Source organism: Sceloporus occidentalis, unplaced genomic scaffold, assembly GCF_023333645.1.
Source record: "Sceloporus occidentalis isolate IW3139 unplaced genomic scaffold, rSceOcc1.0.p SCAF_3, whole genome shotgun sequence".
In the NCBI taxonomy this organism is placed as follows: Eukaryota; Metazoa; Chordata; class Lepidosauria; order Squamata; family Phrynosomatidae; genus Sceloporus; species Sceloporus occidentalis.
Window position 1 is genome coordinate 212,263,633 of NW_028316983.1, and position 22,944 is coordinate 212,286,576.

Genomic DNA, 22,944 nt, shown 5'->3' on the forward strand with positions numbered 1-22,944 from the left:
ATAACCAAACCAGAATTATCTTAACCAGAACTGGTTCTGGCTGCACTGTTGTTCACTTCACCCACATGCTGGTGTTCTAATATCATTAATAGCATTTATATGAGTGAGTACCAGGGACACCTAAGACTTCTCATACACATATACAAAGAAGAAATATGCTGATGTGAGTTGACTTAACTGACAAGAGTATTTTAAATCCCCAGAGTAAACAGAAGCCACTACAACTCTCTGTGTCCCAGAAGGCTTTTAACTCCTCCTAATACCTGATCAGTGGCAGTTTTGAAATACAAGAGACTAAAAAGCACCTCCGGAGAGGAAAACAAAAATGTGAAAATTAAACTGACTGCATGAAAGCCCTAATGTCAGCCTCTTCCAAACTGATATCCTATGGATGTTTTGCACAAGATCCACAGTCACTACTCAGCATGGTTATTCTCTGCATCATTCCTTTGTGCCACAAATCCCATAACATTTCCAATTCTGGTATAAATTAATGCACAGCTAGATAATTTTGAATTAAACTGAACAAAGTAGATTTTCATAAAGCTAATTACAGCAATTTTCAGAGGAAATGAAGGCTTAAAAATTGCCTTGAGAACAATAAGTGCTGGCAATTGTGACATTTTTCCTCCAGAATCTGGTATCCTTTCTTGTGATTAGTACTGTACAAGTGAGAATGGCAACAAAATGTTGCGGTGTCAAGTGTTCCTGTTAAAGGTCTCAGCCAACAAGCCAATCTTACCCTGTTCCAAGGTATTTCATTCCACTCCTTCTCTACTTATTTCCATTATTTCCACAACACCCACTCAATCAGCACAATGTGGCCACCAAGCTCTTAGTCAGGGATGCCAAGCTAGGTTGTTTCAGGGAATTCCTTGATCTTAGGGGTTCCTCCAAAACGTATTTTGAACATTGGCCAAATTTGTGTTTTCCCCAGGCCTGTTGTTATCTCCTTCTTGCACACAAATAGTGGAAAGTATTGGTGCTAGAAGAACTAAGATCAGAATTAGTATATATTGAAGACAGTGTAGCCTACATGTACAATTTCAAAAGCCACTTAAAATTACGGACTGTGTATATCCCATTACTGAGTTATAGAGAACTAATAGGGTGTAGAGGTTTGAATGTTAAACTAGGGTTCCAGGAAACTGGGGTTAAAACACCTACTAAACTATGGAAACCCACTAGTTGACTTTGGGAAAATCACACTCTCTTGGATTAAGAGGAAGACAGTGGCAAAATTCTTCTTACCAAGAAAGCCCATTGACAAGATCACCATATGTCAGAGTCAACTTAAGAAGCACAACAACAAATACCGTTTTCACATTTGAACATTTTGTAATTTCCTTTAGGATTTTCTCTTATGTGATATTATTTTGCAGGTTCTTATTTTCCTCATCTCATGATCTGAATTTACCTTTTTCTTAGTATACTGGTCCTTTGAATACCCCAGAACATACTAACCCAGAATGTAGAATCTGTATGTTTAAACCGTTAAATCCAAAGTCAATTGTAGTTAGCGTAAGCCCACTGAAAATAGACTCAAGATAGACATGACAAAATTAAACCCCATATATTTCAAAGGGTCTACTTTAAGTGTGATTGACTTTGAATTTAACCCAATTAATCCTCTAATAAAGCATTAGAAGATTTTGCTGCTATGATAGCCAGTAGGAGATAAGTGTTCATTTTAAAGCACTCACTGGCTGTAAAAAGGAAAACTTGCATTAATCAAAGGTAATGTTTTCTCAATGTTTCCCAAATCTACATCTCTTCTTACACTACAAGGAGAATTGCAGAACTTAATATTCCTTTGTTTTTTGTGGGGTTTTCGAGCTATGTGGCCATGGTCGCATAACTCGAAAACCCACAAAAAACTATGGATGCCGGCCATAAAAGCCTTCAACTTCACATTAATATCCCTTTTCTTTGGAATGTTATGGTTTTGAAGTGAATATAAAAAGCTCTAAGGCTGCATCTGCACTGCAGAAATAAATCAGCTTGACACCACTATAATTGCCACAGCTCAGTGCTATGGAATTCAGGGAACTGTAATTTGCTGTGGCATAAGAGAGAACCTGGAATGTCTCACACAACTACAATTAACAGAATTCCACAGCATTGAGCTGTGGCTGTTAAAGTGCTGTAAAACTGGGTGATTTCTGCAGTGCAGATGCAGCCTGGGCTGAAATCCTGTTTGAAGGTGGCAGAGAATAAATATCTTACACAGGCGGGTTACAAACCGCCATAAAGTACGTAGTCAGTACGTACTAGGGTTAGGAAGGGGCAGTGCTTCTGCACCCCCCTAACCCTAGTACGGACTGAGTCTGTACAAAATGGCGGCGGCCGTTCCACACGGCTGCTGCCATATTGATGCAGCGGACGCTGTGCGTCCGCACGTCGCACAGCGCTTATGACATCATGAGTGCTCCATTTTGGAGCTTCTTTTTTGCTCTGCGCAGGAGCAGCACGGTTTGGAGCCGCACGGCAAAGCGGCGGTCTATAACGCACTACAGTGTATTATGTTGGGGCAGTAGAAGCAGGTGCCTCCTACCCCAGTGGCATGATCAACATTGCCATGGAGTCACTATACCAAACCTTCGACACTGAATCTGACTTCTCTGTTTTTCTACTGACAAGACTCCAACTGTGATCCCAACTCCTTCAGAGATGGCAACTTTGTATGAATTCGTAACACTATGTTTACTGTAGTTAAACGGTAGCACAAGTAATTTCATGACAACTATGCTAATCATCAAGATATTTAGCTTGAGAGAACATAAAACATAGAGACCTGGTGGTACAGTGGTTAAATGCCTGTACTGCAGCCACTCATTCACAAACCATAAGGTTGTGAGTTCAATACCAGCCAGGAACTCAGGCTCGACTCAGGCTTGCATCCTTCCGTCGCTAAAAGGAGTACCCAGATATTAGCTTATACTTTGTAAACCACTTAGAGAGTGCTTAAGTGCACTGATAAGCAGTATAGAAATGTACTTGCAATTGCTATAAAATGTATTTATTTAATTAAAAATTCTGACGGTAATAGTGCAAGTGGCTTGTTCATTTCACTGCCATGGTCATGCACTTTCAGTGAGGAATAAAAATGTATGCCTTGACAAAAAAGGGGAACATGGAAAATAAAGATGGACAAATGACATGTGCTTACTACCATAATCTAAAGTAACTCCAGAGTCATGCCTTTTGCACTTTTTGAATGTGTGTAAACCACAAACGTTACAGACAGATTTTGATTGTTGTGTAAATTAAAAAAGAGTTCATATAACTCTAACTGCAGCAGATGTAGCAGTTAGTTATTATCTTTCTATATACAGAAATATAGTTCAAGTTTGAACTGTCAAATTTACCAAAAAAACCCAATAACTTCAAAATAAGTGTGTGTGTGTGTGTGTGTGCACGCGCATGTGTGTGCATGTGTGTTATGTGCCTTCAAGTTGTTTCCTACTTATGGCAAGCCTACAATGAACCTATCATGGGGTTTTCTTGGCATGATTTGATCTGAGGAGGTTTACCGTTGCCTTCTTCTGAGGCTGAGAGCATGTGACATGCCCCAAGGTCACCCAGTGGATTTCATGGCTGAGTTGGGAATTGAACCCTGGTCTCCAGAATCATAGGGGAAGGAACAAAGAAATCTGTAAAATATGATACCCTTTGTTCGTACTTGCATTTCCTTCTGAAATAAAAAGATGATGTAAAATAAACTTCAGAAATTGTGTTGCAGAAAATTCTCTATTACATGTTTGGCACATAAACAACAGTCAAGACAGTGGGTTGGATCTATTATTTCCCCCTACTAGTGAAGCCACTTATTAGAGGGCCATTTAGGTTGGTCTTTCTAAGAAGGTTTGGGAGAGAATTTTTGCCAGTTCTTCTGTCCACTTGCAACCTGCAACTCAAGTTCCCATTCTCATTCTCCAACCCTTGAAACATATTTTTGTGGGGAGTGGGGAGGCTACCTAAATAAGGAAACCCAATCTCCATACTCTATCTAAAAATACTAGACTGGATAAGCAGTCTTTCTTGAAGGAAAGGAATCCTTCTACCTACAGGGATAGATTCTGGATCTAATCAGAAGGAATGTGTTGCTGCTCAGGGTTAGGAGGGTGTCAGGGGGTTCTTTGCAGGGATGAATCAGTGGATCGGAAGCAGCATGTATATCCTTCATTCCTCTTATTGATTCTTCCCATAACACTTTTTTTTTTTGGGGGGGGACTTTTATGGCTGATCTTCCTACTGATTCAATTCTGCAAATGATACGTATTTAAATGAAACCCTACGATGTAAGAATTTCATATTGGCTGCACCTAGGGTTGCCATAACCCACCTGCAGGCGGGAGTGTCTCGGTTTTGGTGGAACCGGCCCGGTCCCGGTCCGGTTCCGCCAATTCACAGGTTGGGCCCAGATTTTGGCTTCGCTGCAGGCCAGGCAGCGCTCCTCCTCCTCCTCCTCCACGTGCTCCCGCAGCGGCCACCCACCTCCTCTTCCCCCACCTCCTTCTCTTTTGTGGCCGTGCAGCTGCGCAGCCCGCCCTCTTCCTCCTCATTTTTTTGTGTGCATGGCGCGCAGCACACCTACCTCCTCCTCCTCTTCCTCCTTTGCGTGGCTGCACCGCTCGCAGCACTTCTGCGGGGCTGTGGCCAGTGCCAACTTGTGCTTGCCCCGCTTGCGCATGCGCACAGGGGCATAAGGAGCGCTCATCCCCTTCAGGCTGGCTGGCAAATGGCAGAAGGGCGGGGGCAGGGCTGTTTCCAGCCCCAGCCCGCCATTGGCCAGCCTCAGAGCCTCGGAAGAGGAGGAGGAGGAGGAAGAAGGGGAGGAGGAGGAGGAATAGGAGGAGGAGGAAGACGTAAGAGGAAGAAGGGGTGGAGGAGGAAGAAGTAAGAGGAAGAAGAGAAGGAGGAGGAGGAAGAGGAGGTGGGTGCCAATTTCCAAAGGTTTATTTCCCACAAGGTGTATTTTTGGTGTATTTTTGGTGCTTTTAATGCTAACAGGTCTGTCTTGTTTTAAAAATGATAGTGATGATGAAGGAATGAAGGGAGGGGTGTGTTTGGCCAGAAAGGGAAGTACATTTCTGCCATCTGTTTACGAATAATGCCAAAATGTCCTCCATTTTGATCATGCCTAAGGAACATGCATTTATATTAACATTTTTTAAAAAAATCATCAATTTTTTTGCGTGTCCTCCATTTAAAAAAAGTGTCCTACATTTGAAAATGTTGTCCTACATTTGTCCCGGTTTGGAGGTCCTGACTTATGGCAACCCTAGCTGCACCAAATGTAATAGTGCCCTTAGAATGTGTTCTGCATCCTGTCTCTACCTGCTCTCCCCATCCAATTCCTCTAGACAACGGTACTGCGTATCAGGCCATGCTTTACTGAACTGCTAACATTTCAAAAACATACATTTCATATGGTCTGTAAATTTTCATATAGCTGCTCATGCAAAAGGTTCCATTAATTCCAGATTAATTTGTGCAAAAATAAATGACTGCATGATAATTTCCAGTGCCAACATGTGAAATACAAGAATCATCTCCATTAAGTGTTTATAAATATCCTGAGGCTGCAAAAATTGTGCTATTTTTTCCCTCAGAGATAACCTTTCACATTCAGTATCCTGCCAGGAAAACACATGTAGCATCTCAGCAATGTATGTTTCTAATGCTATTTCAGAATAAAAAAAGGTAATCTAAATTAGTGGGACCCTATTGTGCTTCGATTTTAACATATATAAAAAAACTACAAAATGGTAGATAGTTTTGTACTCTGGGATAATCAGATGTGTCCTCAGTGATACTTTGAAAAACTGACTAGCTGATCTGTGGCAAGTGCCCAATTATTTTCAGCTCAAACTGATGCAGATTGTTGGGGCATTCCCCCTTCCCACCACACACACACACACACACACACACACATCTTAAGAACACATGGAAGCAAATGGAACTGAATATTTGTGAGGTTCTGATAGCATCTTCATCAGTTCTAAAAACACTTTCACTTTTTTAAAACTAGAAACCACATGTGTCCTGCTGTGCATATGAGCTGCAACATTTTCTCTATTTTGTAATCTTGCAAGCAATTTACAACCCTAATATATCTTAAAACATTCTGTACTAAATTCAGAAGTAAGATGATAGCATTCATCAGGATCCTATGGTGAAGTCTCAATTGATGGAAGCAGCTCTGTCACCAAATGCAGAAAGGGAATAAAGTAATTTCAACCTCCCACAAAATATAATTTCAAAGGAATACATTTGTTTCTTTTGTTGGTGGATTTAAGGTTTCTTTTAGGATTTAAAAAAACAATTCCACACTATTTATAGAGAGACTTTGTAACTCCATGGTAAGGCAAATAAAGCTCCCAGGTACAGTTCCCAGAGAACTGGTGGAGCAGTGGTTAAATGCCTGTACTGCAGCCACCTACTCAAAACCATAAGGTTGTGAGTTCAATACCAGCGAAAGAGCTCAACTCAGGCTTGCATCCTTCCGAAGTCTCTAAAATGAGTACCCAGATTGTTTGGGGCAATCAGCTTACACTTTGTAAACTGCTTAGACACTGTTAGTTCAGTATGAAGCAGTATATAAATGAAGCTGTTTGTTTTTGTTAACTGGTGCCATTCAGAGAAGGCAGTACAGTCAGCACTTCATATTTGCAGCTTTGACTTTTGCTAATTTGATTATTCACAGATTTGATTAATATGTTCTCTCTAGGAATCTCTAGTTCCTCCAGCATGACTCTATGGGCGACATCTGTCATAAGTCATGCTGGAGAACTTAGAGATTCCTAGAGAGAACACTTATCTAGGCATTTGTTGGCCCTGCAGCAAAATTCTGCGGCCAACCTCTGGCAGATTTTGACCACAGAATTACCCTTGAGGACCTAGAGATTCCTAGAAAGGTGTCCTCTCAGGTTAAAAAAATACTGGGTTTTTTTATTTACAGTTTTTCCACTTTCACATGGGTCTTGTCCCCTAAACCCAGCAAATGTGGAGGGCCCACTGTACTTGGCTGACTTAACTGCACAGGTCAGACTCCCCAACTACCTTTCTGTGTAAACAGGGGTCATTGCACACAATGGCTACAAAGACATTTGGCTTTATCACTGACTGTACAGGGATCAACAACCAAACCTCTCTCTTTCTAGCAATTGCACTTATATTCATGGAAAATGGGGCTAGCAATAGTCTTGATAGATATATATTTTCTAGAGGCCCAGAACCAGGCCCAAGATATTCTGTGTGTGTATGTTCAATGGGAGTGGTGTATCTGTTTTGGATTTTAGTCCAAACCTAAAAGCTATATATACATGACACCTATTCAGGAGAGAGGCTCCAGCACCTTGGATAACCTCCTTTAAAATTCAGACCAAAACTCAGAGTCTATGCCACAAAGAAAAGGGAGCCACCAGCTAGCACTGTGCATGTGTGTTGTGGGATTCCCAAAAGCAACAGGTTGGCACTATGGACAGAATGCTGGACAAGGCAGGCCTTTCACTTTCCTCCTTATGCCCTTTTAACAAATGTGCTTATCATAAGATAAAACACTATAAAAAGTGCATTGTTTTCTTAGGTATATTTTGAAGCCAGATATTATAGCTAAAATATAACAGACATAAAAGCTCTAAATGTTTTCTCAAACAAAGTAATTTCAAAGCAGTCTGCCACAAGCTTTGGACTGTGCTATTGTCTAAAATGGCCAAAAGAGCTGCTCACCAACTTTTGACAGTTAAATATAGTTAGTCCCCTTAATCAGATGGCACTCCTTTCAAGTATGATAGGCAAGAACTGATGTTGTCATGCAGCATGTCTCACATACAGCGCAGTGTCTTTTGGCACTTAGAACAGTTGTTCCCCGGGGATTACAACACAACAGGAAGACAGCCCCATGAGATCAAAACTTGTTAGCAGATCCACAGATGGCATGAGCAGGGTTCTCTGGAATGAAAGCCTCCAGGTGTTCAGTTGGATGCCACTTTGATACCACAGCCTGCTAAATCTCAAATTTATTTTTCCCTTTAGGCATCTCTGAACATGGTTCCCAGAATTTAGCATTCTTGGCTGGTTCCATTTCCTCTCAGTTATGGAAAAGTAAGTATGAATAACCAGTTCTCCTTTCCAATATTATTTTTTATTTAAACTACTTATCAATTGTTAGCTAAATCGTTATATTTTATTTATAATGACTGCTAATCCCTGAATATTTTTCAAGCTAAGCAGCAATCAAAAACTGCCAGAGTACTGGTTAACTCTAAAACAACAGTCCATTCTTTAACATTCATGTTAATTTTTAAGACTACATAGAGATAACAATAGTTATGAAGTTCTGAAAGAATAGTGATCATCAAAGTAGCATAAAAGAAACAGTATGAATCAAAAATAGCACTTTTAGCACGTCGTAATCAAAATGCCTCAAGGAACAGGGATCAATAATATTTGTGGCGTGTGTTTTTGCCATCACTTTTTATTTCATTGCATGATGTGTAGGCATTATTAGCTACAGGGAGCAAACAAGAGATAAGGAGCTAGATCTGGAAGTATGCAGAGCAATATATAATCACAACTAAAAGTTCTGCAGTAATGCATTTTTTATTAGAAAAATCCTCAAACCACACTGCGTATGTATATTAGCTGCTGCGTATAATGCAACAACTAAAGCAATCTAAATGGCCTTTTATTTTTCACAAAAGTTCTCTCATTAAATGTTAATCCAATCAGCATATACAGGGTGGGGAGGGCACTCACCCTGAGACTCAACAGATCTACAGGGCCAAGATAAAAGGCTAAAAATGATGTAACGTTTACATTTCTGTTTTTAAATGATACTGCAAATATGGCCCATTACTAATGTTAACCAATCATTATAAAATGGAAGAATTACCTTCAGTCTAAAATGCTTCTTCATACCACTCAAGGACAGTGCCAAAAGTGTATATATACACAAAACTTGCTGCAAAGTCCTTCCTAGTGATCCACTCCTTTGAATTTTCAGATTCTTGCCTGCTCTGCTACTTTCTGAATCTGTATGCACAGCCCAGATCCCTACCTTATTTGGCTGCCAAGCCTATTACAGTGAGCAAACAATGCCTTCTCTGTCAGAAGAGAGAATGAATAGTATCACAAAGACACTCCTCTCATGTACAGCTCTGGACTTTCCCCCCTCCTCCCCCCTGCCCCAAAAGCAATCTAACTAGGGTGAGGAAAGAGGGAAGAAATTACTATTATATTTTACTGTACCCTGTGCCACTGTGTCAACCATCATTGCTAAAATGGAAACGAAATTGTAAAGATGCTTTCTTTTCACACCCAGTCTTAGATTTAGTGATGGAATGTGACTGCTAGCTTTACACTTTCATTCCAACTGACTGACTGTACAAGCAAACATCTGGAACATCCATTATGACTCTAGAAAATTTGCTTCAGCCCATCAAGAGCAAAACAAAAGAGCAAGGAGAAAATCCCACAGAGTGTCAACAGAATGTGGATAAATCTTTCCGCTGCTCTCTGTTTTGAAATGGATTTGATTTTTGAAGAGACACCATACCTCTGTAATAGAATATTTCTATTATGAAAGATAGAGCAAGAATCTGAAGTGGAATTTGGGTGATGGAAAGCAGATGAATAAATCTGTGCATGACTGGGGGCTTGCTTAGCTCCTTAAAAGGAAAGCAACTCATTTTATAATAATAATAATTAATTAATAATTTGTTTCATTTATATACCGCTATTCCAAAGATCATAGCGCTGAACAGCAAGTAAGCTAATTAGCAAGTAAGCTAATTTATATTAAATACAAATTATTCTGGGGATATAGAACACCTACTATACAATTAATATGTTGGCTGATCTTCTACGCATTACAGCACGTAAGTGGTGGGGAAATAGTTTCTCCCCCCCCCCCCTCTCTGTTGTGTGTGTCAATCAAGGCTAAGGACTTTTTCCTATATTAATAATATCTCATTATAAAGAGAGTTTATTATTGTTAAGCATGCTTCCAAACAGTGTTGTGGTTGTTTCTTCTGACAACAGGATCACACCCCAGATATGCTCTATACCTACCCAGTGTATGCTGATTTCATGGTGTCTGTGTGCTTTTGTACTCGATTAAACTCATGCAGTTGCTATTTGATTATCTCAGAGCAATCCCTTACATTTTCCAGGAAAGAAAACTGCCTGAAGCTGACTGAGAGAACCACCAGATGCTACAGACAAATAGTGGATGGCTTTTTGCCATCCTGTCCTATTTGAGAGTTTCCCAGGGGCATTTGGCTGGCCACTCTTGGAAGACAGAATGTGAGATTAGATGGACCTTTGGCTAGACCCAGCAAAGCATTTCACATGAAATCAGCCACAGCTCTTCCAGGCTCAGTTTCTGCCAATTCTGTAGCTTTTTCAAGCAGCCCTTAATTTCAAACGATCAAAAGGCTTCACAGTACAGCTTTTTATGTACATTTATTTAGCAACAACTGTTCAACTCCACAAAATGGACACAACTTCAGAGCCAATATGATTCCCAGAGGGCCAGTGTCAATTATGTTTGGCATGTTCATTAAATGGCAACTCATTTAATGATCTCAATGGAGGCCCTCTGTTTCTCTCCAATAAATTCCTAGCCTGATACATACATACAATTTGTAGGTAATCATTTACAAACAAATGGGTTCTTGAACAGATCAGATCAGACCAGAGCTCTCTTTGGAAGCGAAGATGATCAAGTTGAGACTATCATACTTTGGCCACATAATGCAAAGGCACAGATCAGTAGAGAACAATAATACTAGGAAAAGTAGAGGGTAGAAGAAAGAGGGGAAGACCACAAACCAGATGGATAGACTCGATCAGGGGGGCTGTGGGCAATGACTTGCAGGACATGGGCAAAGTAGTGGAGGAAAGGAATTCTTGGAGATGTCTCATCCACAGGATTGCCATGAGTCAAAGCCGACTCGAGGGCAGCTAACAACAAATTTACAAATAACTGGTCAGTTGTCATTAACTACATTTTAATGTCTAATCATTTTACATTACTATAATGTTTCAGTTAGCAGTAGCAGAAGGGTTTAGAATTGTAATGAGTTACTTTAAAAAAAAAATTTCCCATACTTTTTTCCCATAGGCCTATTTATCTTGTTCCTGTTCATTATAGCAACAATGTGAATCCTTGGTATCCAGTGGGGTTTGGTTCCAAGACCCACTCTGGATATCAAAATATGTGGATGCTCAAGTCCCACTAAATAAAAGGGCATCATAAAATGATTTCTGTTACAAAATGGCAAAAGGAATTTATATTTTTGAAGGAATTTATATTTTTATATTTTTTTGAAATATTTTCAAGCTGTGGATGGTTGAATCTATGAATAAAGAATCCATGGATAAGAGGACCAACTGTATATTAACTATACAAAACACAGAGGATTTTCTAGAACCAGTGACCTATGCCATTTCATAGAAAACTTTGGTTATTCACCATACATACCACACTTTTTACTTCTTTTAAAAGCCTTGCTTACAATCCATTATAAAAATGGTGGGGGGGGGGGGGGTCCTATGCTACAAGGCAAACAGTACATGTACATCTGATTATACTGAATTCTATTTGTACAATTCAATAAATGAGAAAGGGAAATAACATAAATCTTATGAAGAATCTGGAAACATTGTATTGCTTGAGGCAAAGCAGAGCTAGTTTTTTTTCCTCAAGGTCAAGTCCGATCATGGTAATGTTGCCTCTTTATGCCCAAATAGAGCCCAAGGACGTAACATGCAGAATTAAGTAAGCATTGAGAAGCATGGAATAGTCAGTGCTCTGGAACTTACATGTTGTTTATTAAAACCATTTTTAAACTTGTGCATTGAACCCCTCTCTCTATTATACAACTGAAGAAATATTCAGCTCAACACAGCATGGTTAGATATATGACTTAACAGCATCCCATGAATGAAATTTCATGGATGCTTCCACATACACAGAAAAGTGGGGAAAGATGGATGTTGTTGATTTCCTTATTACCATGCACTGTCCCACAACAACCAAATATCTGCTCTGGAATAGTGGAGGGCTTAAGGAGAGAGTGGGATGGGAGAAGGGACTCTGACTCTCTCAACCCCAATCATTGGAAAACAAAATCTTCTGCTGGAGAGACAGAGATCAAGAATATGTATCTTGACTACATAGAACGATCAATGGACAGTACACCTAGACTGGCAGCAGCTTTAAGAGATTCACGATGGAATCTTTTCCCTCCCAGCCTGAAGATGCCAAGGATAGAATCAGAGAACATCACAGTCCAATGCTCAAACCACTACACCATGCTGGCTCTGTTATAAAAGGAAAAATTGTCAATATTTTCATAAATTAGATTGAATTTAATCTGAACATTCCTGTGACTTCAGAAGCTGAACTTCTTTCTGTAAATTCATAAATCTGTAAATTCTTCAATGTCTGTTAAGTTCTTCAAACTACCTTTTTCTTCACTGCTGAAACTTGGAAAAGCAATAATACTTTTTCAGTGGATTTCCACATGTTAAACAAGTTTGTGGACTCTTCAACACAATCTGGCTGCCAAACATGACATGAAAGATTTTTTTAAAAAAAATAATTTCATTGAATCTGGCTGTGTTGTGCCATGGTGTAGAGACAGGATAGGATCAATACAGATAAATAATGGAGGGGGAAAGTCTTTTCAGGCTGCATTGACACTGCAGAAATAAACCAGTTTAACACCACTTTAATTTCTATGGCTCAGTGCAGTGGAATTCTGGAAATTGTAGTTTTGTGAGACATATAGTTTTCTCCGTCAAAGAGCTCTGGTGCTACAACAAACTACAAATTCCAGTTGGTGTGGTGTCACATGTCAAACTGGATTATTTCTGCAGTGCAGATGCAGTCTCAGAAATCAAATTAAAATAAGATGCAACCTAATGGATCCTAAATCTCTGGTGTATCTAAAGGCCATTAGTAACACATTAATACACATTGAGATGTATTATCATAAATTATTAATAAGGCCATTATTGTACATATAAGACTTTTGTTGACCTTCAATGTTGCATTATATTCCAATGGTTTAAAAGCAATTCTTAGATTATGGGAGTCTCAGTGGCTGACAAATACCAAAGACAGCAAATTTTATAGACAGAATTGTAGCAATGATATTTCCTGCTGTTGAATATTAGTATCTTTAGAATAAATTTGGTATTTTCTTGACAATAATAAATTGTGCTGCCTTCATTTATTTTAGTGCTTCAGAAACAATCCCTTTGTATATAGATTGTATGTATATACACACCCTGCACATTCCATGTGTACACTAAATCCAGGGATGTAGCCAGGATTTTAGGAAGGGGGGCGGTCCAGACTAAGTGCCACCATTATAATGGGGCTTGGGCATGGAGGTGCAGCAGCACGTACCATTCATTTTTCTAATGGAAGGGGGGGTCCGGACCCCAAGAACCCCCCCCCCTTGGCTACGTCCCTGCTAAATCCCACTGGCCTCAATTAAAAATCCAGTCATCATAGCACAAATAGTCGCATACAGACTTATGCTACTCTGAGCCATATACCTTCCTCAACCTACTGTAAAGCCCCAAAGCCACCTCATACAGGCATTCCATGCTTCAAGGTTAGGAGACAAGATCGGAGAAGATCTGGCTGGAGATATAATGATGATATCACCACTGGGATCAACAGGGGGATCTATCTCACCTTCTTTCCAGTTAGGGACTCAAAAAGTCTTACAACAGTGCTTCTTTAAACATTATACAACATGTCTTTAAGCTGGGTAGTGTGTTAGTGAGCAGGTGAGGGAAATGGGTCGGTGGGGAAGAATAGTTGTGGTCTACAAAGATCATTTTAATCTATCAGGGAGCTGAACTACATTGCTTGAGTATACCTGAACCTGAAGAAGGGATAGAATGGGGATTCTGTTAGTACTGTGTACTCCACTGCGTGGCAGAATCCCTGGTCGAGCTCATGGAACTGGTCTCAGAATTGGCGTTGGTGTCACACAGACTTTTGATCTTGGGTGATTTCAACATCGCATTTGAGACCAATTTGTCAGGTAAAGCTCGGGAGTTCATGGAATCCATGACAAAAACGAGCCTATTCCAACTGGTCTCAGAGCCAGTATATGCATCAGGTCTCACTCTTGGTCTATCCTCAGCTCGGAGCATACAAATTTGTGGGCAGAGGTGATTAGCACCTCTGATTTGTCATGGACAGATAATTTTCTGGTCAAAGTTAGTATCATGGCTACTACCTGTCCCTTCAGAGGTAGTGGACCTATTAAGATGGTCCACCCTTGAAAGCTAAGGGAGCCTCTGGAAAGCTTTAAAGTGTCATATGGCTGGTACCACTGATGACCTTGTTGAAGTCCTGGCCAATAGACTGAGTCAAGACCTGACCAGGGCTATTGACATGATCGCTTCCAAACGTCCTCTTCAACCTGTTACTAATCAAGCCCCATGGCATACAGGCAACCTCAGGGAGTTGAAACGGAAAGAACAATGACTGGAGAAAGCTCAGTCAGATGGCAGAAAACTTAAACCTATCTAGCAAGACAAACTATAGAGAACATCTTTGTTCCTATAAGGTTGCCACCTTACATGCATCTTACAAAGAAAGCTTTCTACTCTGTACATATTGCAGTTGCAAATTCATGTCCAGCTGAACTGTTCAGGGTGGTGAGAAGTTTAACTCAGATATTCTCCTCGCCTGAATCCAATTCTAGAACCTTCAACAGTTTGCTGTGATGCTACAATGCCCTACAAGACCTTGGTCCAGTCTACTTGAAGGAATGCCTCCTCTCATATAATCCTTCCCGTACACTCCGTTCCTCCAGGAAAAATCTTTTACAGATTGGCAGTGACCTCCCAGAGGTCTTTTTCTGCTACGGCTCCTAAAGCTTGAAATGACCTGCTGGAAGAGATTTGCCAATTATCCTCATTAGAGGCTTTTAAAAAAGCGACAAAAACCTTTCTCTTCCGGCAGGCCTTCCCTGAGTGATAACCACCCAGAACCAATTCTATCCGTTCTTCCTACTATATCTTCTCATCATTCACGGATTGTAGAATAATCTTGCAATGTTGTATATTGTTATATATTTTAATCATGTTTTATGTTAATTTTATAGTTTGGGAGGGAGGGTTGTGTCAGGGTTTTGTGGGTTTTATTGCTTTTTACATTGTGTATCATATAAACTCTGCTGTTTCCCATCTCGATCCCCAAATGGAAGAGGCGGGATATAAATAAATATTTTATTATTATTTATTATTATTATTTTAATAAACACTTCACAGATAAAATCTCTCCAATTAACCAACTTAGATGTTGTCATTGTGGCAAAAGTTGACAATGGAGTGTCCAGAAACTCTGTGAGTAGGATTACACTGGATCAGTTCCAACTGGTGATTACCACCAATGTGGACAAGTTGCTGGGGCAAGTAAGGAAGACAACTTGTCTTCTCAATCCATCCTTCTTGGCTGGTCATCCAGGGAGGAGATGCAATTCGGTTTCAAACACAAAGAATCATTAATGCATCCTTCAGGGAGGGAATTTTTCCATCCTGTTTAAACGAAGTGGTGATACAACCACTTCTTAAAAAGCGCTCTTGGATCCCCTGGACTTGATCTCTTTCTGAAACTTCTTCCTAGCCTTGAAGCACGCAATGTCCACGAGAGGCAGCTTTGGGGCTTTGCAGTAAGTTGTAGGGGGCCTTTGGAGCTCTATGGAGAGAAAGGGAATATCAACCCCACCCCCCCCCCCCACCCCAAAAGCATGTTTCCACATATATGGGACAGTTGTATATGCAGAAGTCCTGAATTTTGGCTGTTTACTGTGTATATTCTGGATAGGGATGGACAAAATAATCTATTTTTGGTCCATTTCACTTTCTTATGTGCTCATTCATAAATCTCTCATGTTTTTTGTATTAATTAGGGTTTTTTTAAAAAATGAGAACATATATATTACAAATTCTTAAATATGTTTTATATAAAATATGCACTTAAATGCATTTTGACACTTTTTTTAAAAAAGAAAAAGAACTACATTTAAAAGAAAATTATACAACTAAAAGAAGAGTAAATATTCATGTTTCTAGTAAGTATGCCAAGTTGCTGCACACCTTCTTCCATCCATCACACCATTTCAAGTGTTCTGTTCTGTGCTTCACTTAAGAAGAAGGGACTGACATCCTTGGAGGTCTTCTATGAAGTTATTTTTATTCCTTAATTATATTTCCAATCTAGTTTTCTCTGCCATGCTTGTGACTTTCAAATGCATTTAAGTTAATCTAGCTGGAAAAATGTAAAAGCCAATCATTTTATCATGTTGTCATGACTGAGTAATAAGAAGTCCCCAGACATGGTTTGAATTATGCAGAATATTTCATTAGCTAAATCAAATTTATAAGCTCTCAAAACACAAGGGAACTGTAATAAAAATGCTTTTCTGACTTGCCAAATCTGATTAAAAGGCATGTCAAATAATATGCTAAGTCACTGGATGTCGATATAATGGAAGACTTTGGAAATTAAATATGCATGAAGTAAAAGTATGTCCATCCACCACAAAGGCATAAATATAGTATAACTGCACTCTGCTGGATAATTCATCTCAAAATGTTCATTACAAACATGCACCAAGAGAAAATGATTACACATTTGTGCCATTCTTAGGATATCGTAAGGTGAAATAGTTAAAAGTGTACAAAGAAACAAAAAAATTGCCTGCTGGTATGATTTTGAAGGAACTGTAGTGCTGTCTTAGATTGTTCACTTATGCATTTTATAGGCATGCAGCATTTATATTACAAATAAATGCTTAATACTGAATTTTGAAACATTTGAATGGTAAAAAATTAATCTACAGCTCATCTGCAAACACACACACACACAAAATCAGCATGAAGGCAATTTCAAGTACAATAAAAGTTCTAAACAGAAGACACCATGTATGAATGAACATGTAATTCAATTATATACAGAACTCAGTCTATAAACCTAGTTGCACTATATGCAGTCCACAACTTCATACTGGTTGCATGTTTTATAGATGTGCTTCGTGTCATTTTCAGTGTGATAGTAAAATAGGACTAATGCAAAGTAACCTTTAGGTCAGGGATTACCACCACTACATGTTGACTGGCTACAGAAATGAAACATACTGTTTTTGGTGTTGGTATGTTCTGTAACGTTGACTTACGGTGTCCCTATGAATGCGAGACCTCCAAAAGCCCCAGTCTTCAACAGACCTGTTTAGGTCTTGCAAGATCAGGGCCATTGTTTCCTTGTTTGAGGAGATAATCACAAGGGGATAAGAAATGGGAGAAAACGCTATACTCTCACCATATTTGCGCGACTGCAGGAAGATTTTCACACGATGTCGTGCACATACCGTACTTGTCCCATCATCCAAGTACTGTGCTAGTGCAGCTTCTCATTAATGATGAAAAAGCATTAATGGCTTGCCAATAGCATTTCACCGTGCTATAGCAAACATATGAAAGGCAATCACATTTCAATAGCGCCATTGAGAATCCATCATTAAACCTTCTGGAAATAAACTGAATCCCCCAGTCCCCCAATGTACCATTTGGCAGAATCACTTCCTGTGTCACACTTATGACTCACAGGAGAGTTCCTTAGCGGTGAGAGATTACCCATTTTTTACTATCCAATCACAACCCCTTCTTTTGATGTGCAGAATATAAAAGTGCTATTTTACTGTTCGTGAATCGTTAATGCCTCATTATTGCAACCCTGCATGGCAGTAAGTGTTGCAATTTCACCATTGTATCATTCTTGCTAAATAATATTAGAATAGTGTTACTGAAGTGTAAATAGCCCTTGTGTGATAATCTCCTGGACCAATCCATCTAAAATACAATATTTCTCTCCCTTCATTGCCTCCCAGTTTCCACAAAACTTTTAAATCCAATGAGTCATGTCATCTCATGACATGTTCAAACTATGATAGCCCCAGATTTAATTTGCTTGTCTTTCATCCATTTACTTGTCCTTGGTATCTGCAAAAATCCCCTCCAGCCCCACAATTTTAAATGAGTTGATTTTTCCCCATTGGGCTTTCTTCTCTGCGAAATACACTGAAAGTCAAATTAACTACCACATCCCTCTTTTGTTTTTCTTAAAGCCTCAATTCACTAGCTTACAAACTTCCTGAACATACCACAAGATTCCAAACAAAAAGAAATGATTTATAAGCACCAGAATGATTCAGGGTTAATTCTGCTTATTGTATTCTCCAAGCAAGGGATAACTTTCTTTAGCAGAATTAGCTAGACCATCTTGCTACTGCAACTTATGTCACATTTCTCTTACACACAACCTCAGCTGGTTCTGCTGCTATCTCATTACTCCAGTGAAAGGGAAAATCTTTATAGTTATGATAGAATGCAGCACATGCAGTGGAACTGTATACATGCTGACCACAGACATAATAACACCCTGCATACTATATATTTAGTAACTATCAACTCTGTAATGCATTACTATAGAGGTAGATATCTGGTAGGCAACAGACCAGATCAGGCCCTTGGTATTTTTGAACTTATCTTAAAGGAGGCCTCCCTTTCTACCTACTGTTATACAGACTTCTCTCTTCAGGAGTGGTAATTATCATCCATTCTAATTCCCAAACTGTCATCATCCAACCATTCATGCCTTTCTTTCTGTTACCCTTATATGGTTCCTAAAGTTTCATTGGTTTGTACCTTTGCACATTTCTAAATAAAAGATTTATTCATTAAAAGAAGGGTCACTCTGCAGTGAATACTAATATACTTAGGTGGAAATATCTCCAAAGTTACCCACCACTTGCAGGCCTCTGTTTGAGCTAATAATTCTCCACAAATACCAAGGAGACACTGACACTGTTGGTGAGGATGCCAGGTCCTCCTTCATCTTTTACGGCAACACTACCTACCCACCCACTTAATTTCTCTACCAAGGCAGCTAACAAGGAAGTTTTTTAAAAACACAGCTAAAAAAAGTACTCTACAAATGTTTTTTTTAAAAAATCAAACACCAGTTTGAACTGGCAGTACGGTCCATTTGAAAGCATTTCTATCCAGGGGTGGACAACTGGGGAAGAGGCAAGGGTCATCCCATGGGCCACATTATCACTCCTGGCCTTCCTGGTTCCAGAAATCCATCCCAAATTAAATATTGCAGTGGAGAAGTGGTGGACAAATCTCCGTGTTTTGGTGGGCAGTCTGGATAGTTGATTGAAGCTTTGGAGCATTTGGGGAGGATCTAAGGGCGTCTAAGGGAGTTTGAAAGGCCAGTGTGGTGTAGTGGTAGGAGTGTTGGGCCAGGACTTTGGACATCAGGATTCAATTTCTTACGTGGCCATAGAACCCCACTGGGTGATCCTCACCGAGTCATACATTCTCAGCCCTAGAAAACTCTATGATAGGGTTGCCTTAGGATCACCATAAGATCACAATGAAAACAACTTGAAGACACACCACTAACAACAAGAGGCATCTTGCATTTTATGTAATGGCATTATCTATCATGACATCAAATATCTATATACTGGTTTTATACAACCTTACTGAATCTCATTGTAATGGCTCATCTATGTACATTTTAAAATGTACATTAAAAATGTCATGCCATGTCTAACCAGTGGTCTGCACTGTCTCCCACCCACTAGACTATATACTACACTCCTTTCATGTATAAACACAAAATTATTTTACTTCCTTAGGTTTCTTTCTTCTCTAACAGTCGCGCTAGATCCTTATGAAAGAAATTTAATGTAGCAGCTGTGGACAGCTGTGAACCTTCCTACAAGGGTTGCAGCTGCTACTTCTGATGAATCAATGATCATTCTCTGATGAGGGTGAAAGAATCCGAGCTGTCCCTGAAATAAGATCATCTGCTGGTATCGTGGGAACTCAGGCAGCAAAGCCACTATTATCTTAATTCCATCCAAAAAAGTGATTTTTAAAATCTGGAATTCCATTGACTAGAAACTTGGTAGTGCACATGTGCTTGAGAAGTGGGAAGAATAAGAATCATGCAAAATATTTCTGGTTCTTAAAATAGAATGTCTGTCTTCTCAAAGGGATTCATAGGGCTTTATATAAGCCATGCTTTATTCTGCGTCATCTTTCTTCCCATTCAAATGATGAATATATTATTTATTAATTTCATGTATATCCTGCTTTTCTCCATGGAGGGACCCAAGACAAACATTAAATGAGGCATTTTCTAGAACCTGGAAGTAACAAGTTTACAAGTAAAATAATTCGCTGGAATGAGTTACAGTCGGCCCTCCTTATACACGGATTTGTCATGCGCGGATTTGAGCATATGCGCATGGCAAACCCAGAAGTTGTTCCCAATGGTGGTGCGCGTGCACATGCGCCGCCATTGGGAACAAAGTCCTCCTCCTCCCCTCCTCTTTCCCCCTCCTTCCCTAACTTCCCTCCCTCCCACCTACCTACGTACCTTCCCTCCCTCCCTGCTTACCTGCTGGGTTGCTGCGCCGCCACAGCGTTCTCCTTGCCGCCGCGGGAAAATCTGGGTGCTGCTCTTGGAGGCCAAGAGACCTCCAGGCTGCACCCAGCCCTTTCATGGTGGCGGCGGCGGCAGCGGCGAGGAGGCCGAAGGTTGACCTCATCCTTCTCGCCGCCGTCGCTGCTGTACAAGGGTCAGATGCAGCCTGGAGGTCTCTTGGCCTCCAGGAGCAGCACCCAGCCATTTTGTGGCGGCAGAGACCAAGGCCGTGAGGAGGATGAGGCTTGGCCTCCTCGTGGCCTTGGCTTCCACAAAATGGCCGGGTGCTGCTCTTGGAGGCCTCTTGGCCTCCAGGCTGCACCCGGCCCTTCTTCTGCGGCGGTGGCGAGGAGGACGGGGTCAGGCTTCGTCCAACTCCCTGCCGCCAATGTTAAAGGGCCGGGTGCAGCTTGGAGGCCAAGAAGCCTCCAGGCTGCACCAGGCCCTTCTTCTGCGGCGGTGGCGAGGAGGACGGGGCCAGGCTTCGTTCAACTCCCTGCCGCCACTGTTAAAGGGCCGGGTGCAGCTTGGAGGCCAAGAAGCCTCCAGGCTGCACCACACCCTTCTTCTGCAGCGGTGGCGAGGAGGACAGGGCCAGACTTCGTCCTCCTTGCCGCCGCAGCTGTTAAACGACCAGGTGCAGCCTGGAGGCTTCTTGGCCTCCAGGAGCAGCACCCGGATTTTCCTGTGGCAGTGGCAATGAGAACGCGGTGGTGGCACAGCAACAGGTATGCAGGGAAGGAAAGAGGGAGCGAGGGAGGGAAGGTAGGTAGGTAAGTAGGTAAGTAGGTAGGAGGGAGGGAAGTTAGGAAGAAGGGGGGAAAGTGGAGGGGGACTTTTCTGTCCAATGGCGGCGCGCATGCACACGCACCGCCATTGGATAGAATGAGGCTTGAGCATACGCAGATTTTGGCATACGCAGGGGGTCCGGAATGGATCCCCTGCGTATACCAAGGGCCCACTGTACTCCTCTTGGTAATAAAAGTGGAACAATGTATTTCAAAAGTAATGTAGAATGAAATCATTTTGTTGGTGCAGTGAGTAATTTTTTGTTGTTGCCATTTAACATTACATTTAAAGGACATTTTGAGGGGCATTTTGAAGTTTTATGTCATTTTCTTATTGATTCTAATGATTTTATTCCCTTCCAAAAGTAACAAACAGTAAAGAACAACCTAATGAACATCACCTAAAACTACTTTCTTTGCAGTGCCTTGAGTAATGGCAATGAATTCCTTTCTAAATATGAATAACAGAAATCAATTGTTTTTCAAAATCAACTTTCCAAGCTCTGATATTTTCTGTATTCATATTCAATCACCATGAAATGTACCTAAATACAAGACCACATCCTCAAGTAATTTGTGGGGGAAGGCAAATGTTTTGAAGAGGAGGATATTCAGTTCTGCACTAAAATGAATTTTATGTCTTAAATCTACTTCCAAGACTCAATCAGAGTTAACTTATTGAAACAATTCTTGAATGATTAGTCAACACATGTAAATCCCATTGATTCAGTGTATCTACATTAATTGGAACTAGTAATTAGACATAGACCTTAGCATTGCGGTATGATGGCTTAGCTTAATTGGACAGCCTCCAGATATTAGATTCTATAACATGCTTATAGTGTCAAGATTTGGTCATTAAGAGCTAACATGTCTAAGGGGCATAGGCTATTTGCTCTGAATAAAAGCTTCTTCACACTTTTGCAAATGCAGGTGGCCTGATCAGGTCATTTTATCAGTTCAAATGAATGTGGCAGGATAGTTGATAGTTGCCTGGCAACCATAGGACATCTCTTCCTTTTCCTTTCCTTCCTCTTCTTCCAATGGGATTCAAATCTCCGGTCGGAGGAGTAGATGCAAAGAGAATAAAGAGGCTGGGCTGAGCTACAGAAGCAGAATGGACAGTGCAGACTTGGAAGTACTCCAGAAGCCCACGAATCTTGAATCAGCCTTCAGCCCATGCATGCCTAATTTCTAATTATTTTATGTTCTTTTTATGTTCTTTTTTCTAAATCTGAAGCTCCAGTGAAGAAGTCAGGAAACAAAAGCTTATTTAACAGGCTGAGCTAAATCAATACAAGTGCTTCTAACCATACCAACTATATTAGGACCATCAAACACACAGAGCCAGTAATAGCCCAAAACATAATTTATGACCTCGTAAATTCCTCCCATAAATGCATGCCCTTCACTGCCTGTGTCCCTCCATCCATTTTCAGCTTTGTATCCAACTTCCTTCTCTCTGGTATCCTTCAGTGTCTTATTTATATATTTATTCCAGCTGTGTCTCTCTGGCATTTCCTTTCCAAGTTTATCCAGTTCTCTTTTTAATTCTCTCTCTGAGTAACTGATGTGTTAATATGACCCTCTCACATCAGCGGGTTATCTCCTCTG

The 22,944-nt window shown here is 40.5% G+C and overlaps 1 protein-coding gene across 5 annotated transcripts in view; it reads right to left on the minus strand.

Annotated features, from left to right (window-relative positions):
- The window catches only part of PAG1 (phosphoprotein membrane anchor with glycosphingolipid microdomains 1), a 121,339-nt gene that overhangs the window by 42,915 nt on the left and 55,480 nt on the right, over positions 1-22,944 (minus strand). The window contains exon 1 of one of the 5 annotated variants that reach the window (XM_089517524.1): positions 8,900-8,922. The exons of the other annotated variants lie outside the window; for them this stretch is intronic. The gene's annotated coding sequence lies outside the window, so the exon portion shown is untranslated. Of the gene's footprint in view, positions 1-8,899; positions 8,923-22,944 lie in introns of those variants that run through there. 5 annotated transcript variants of the gene reach the window in all.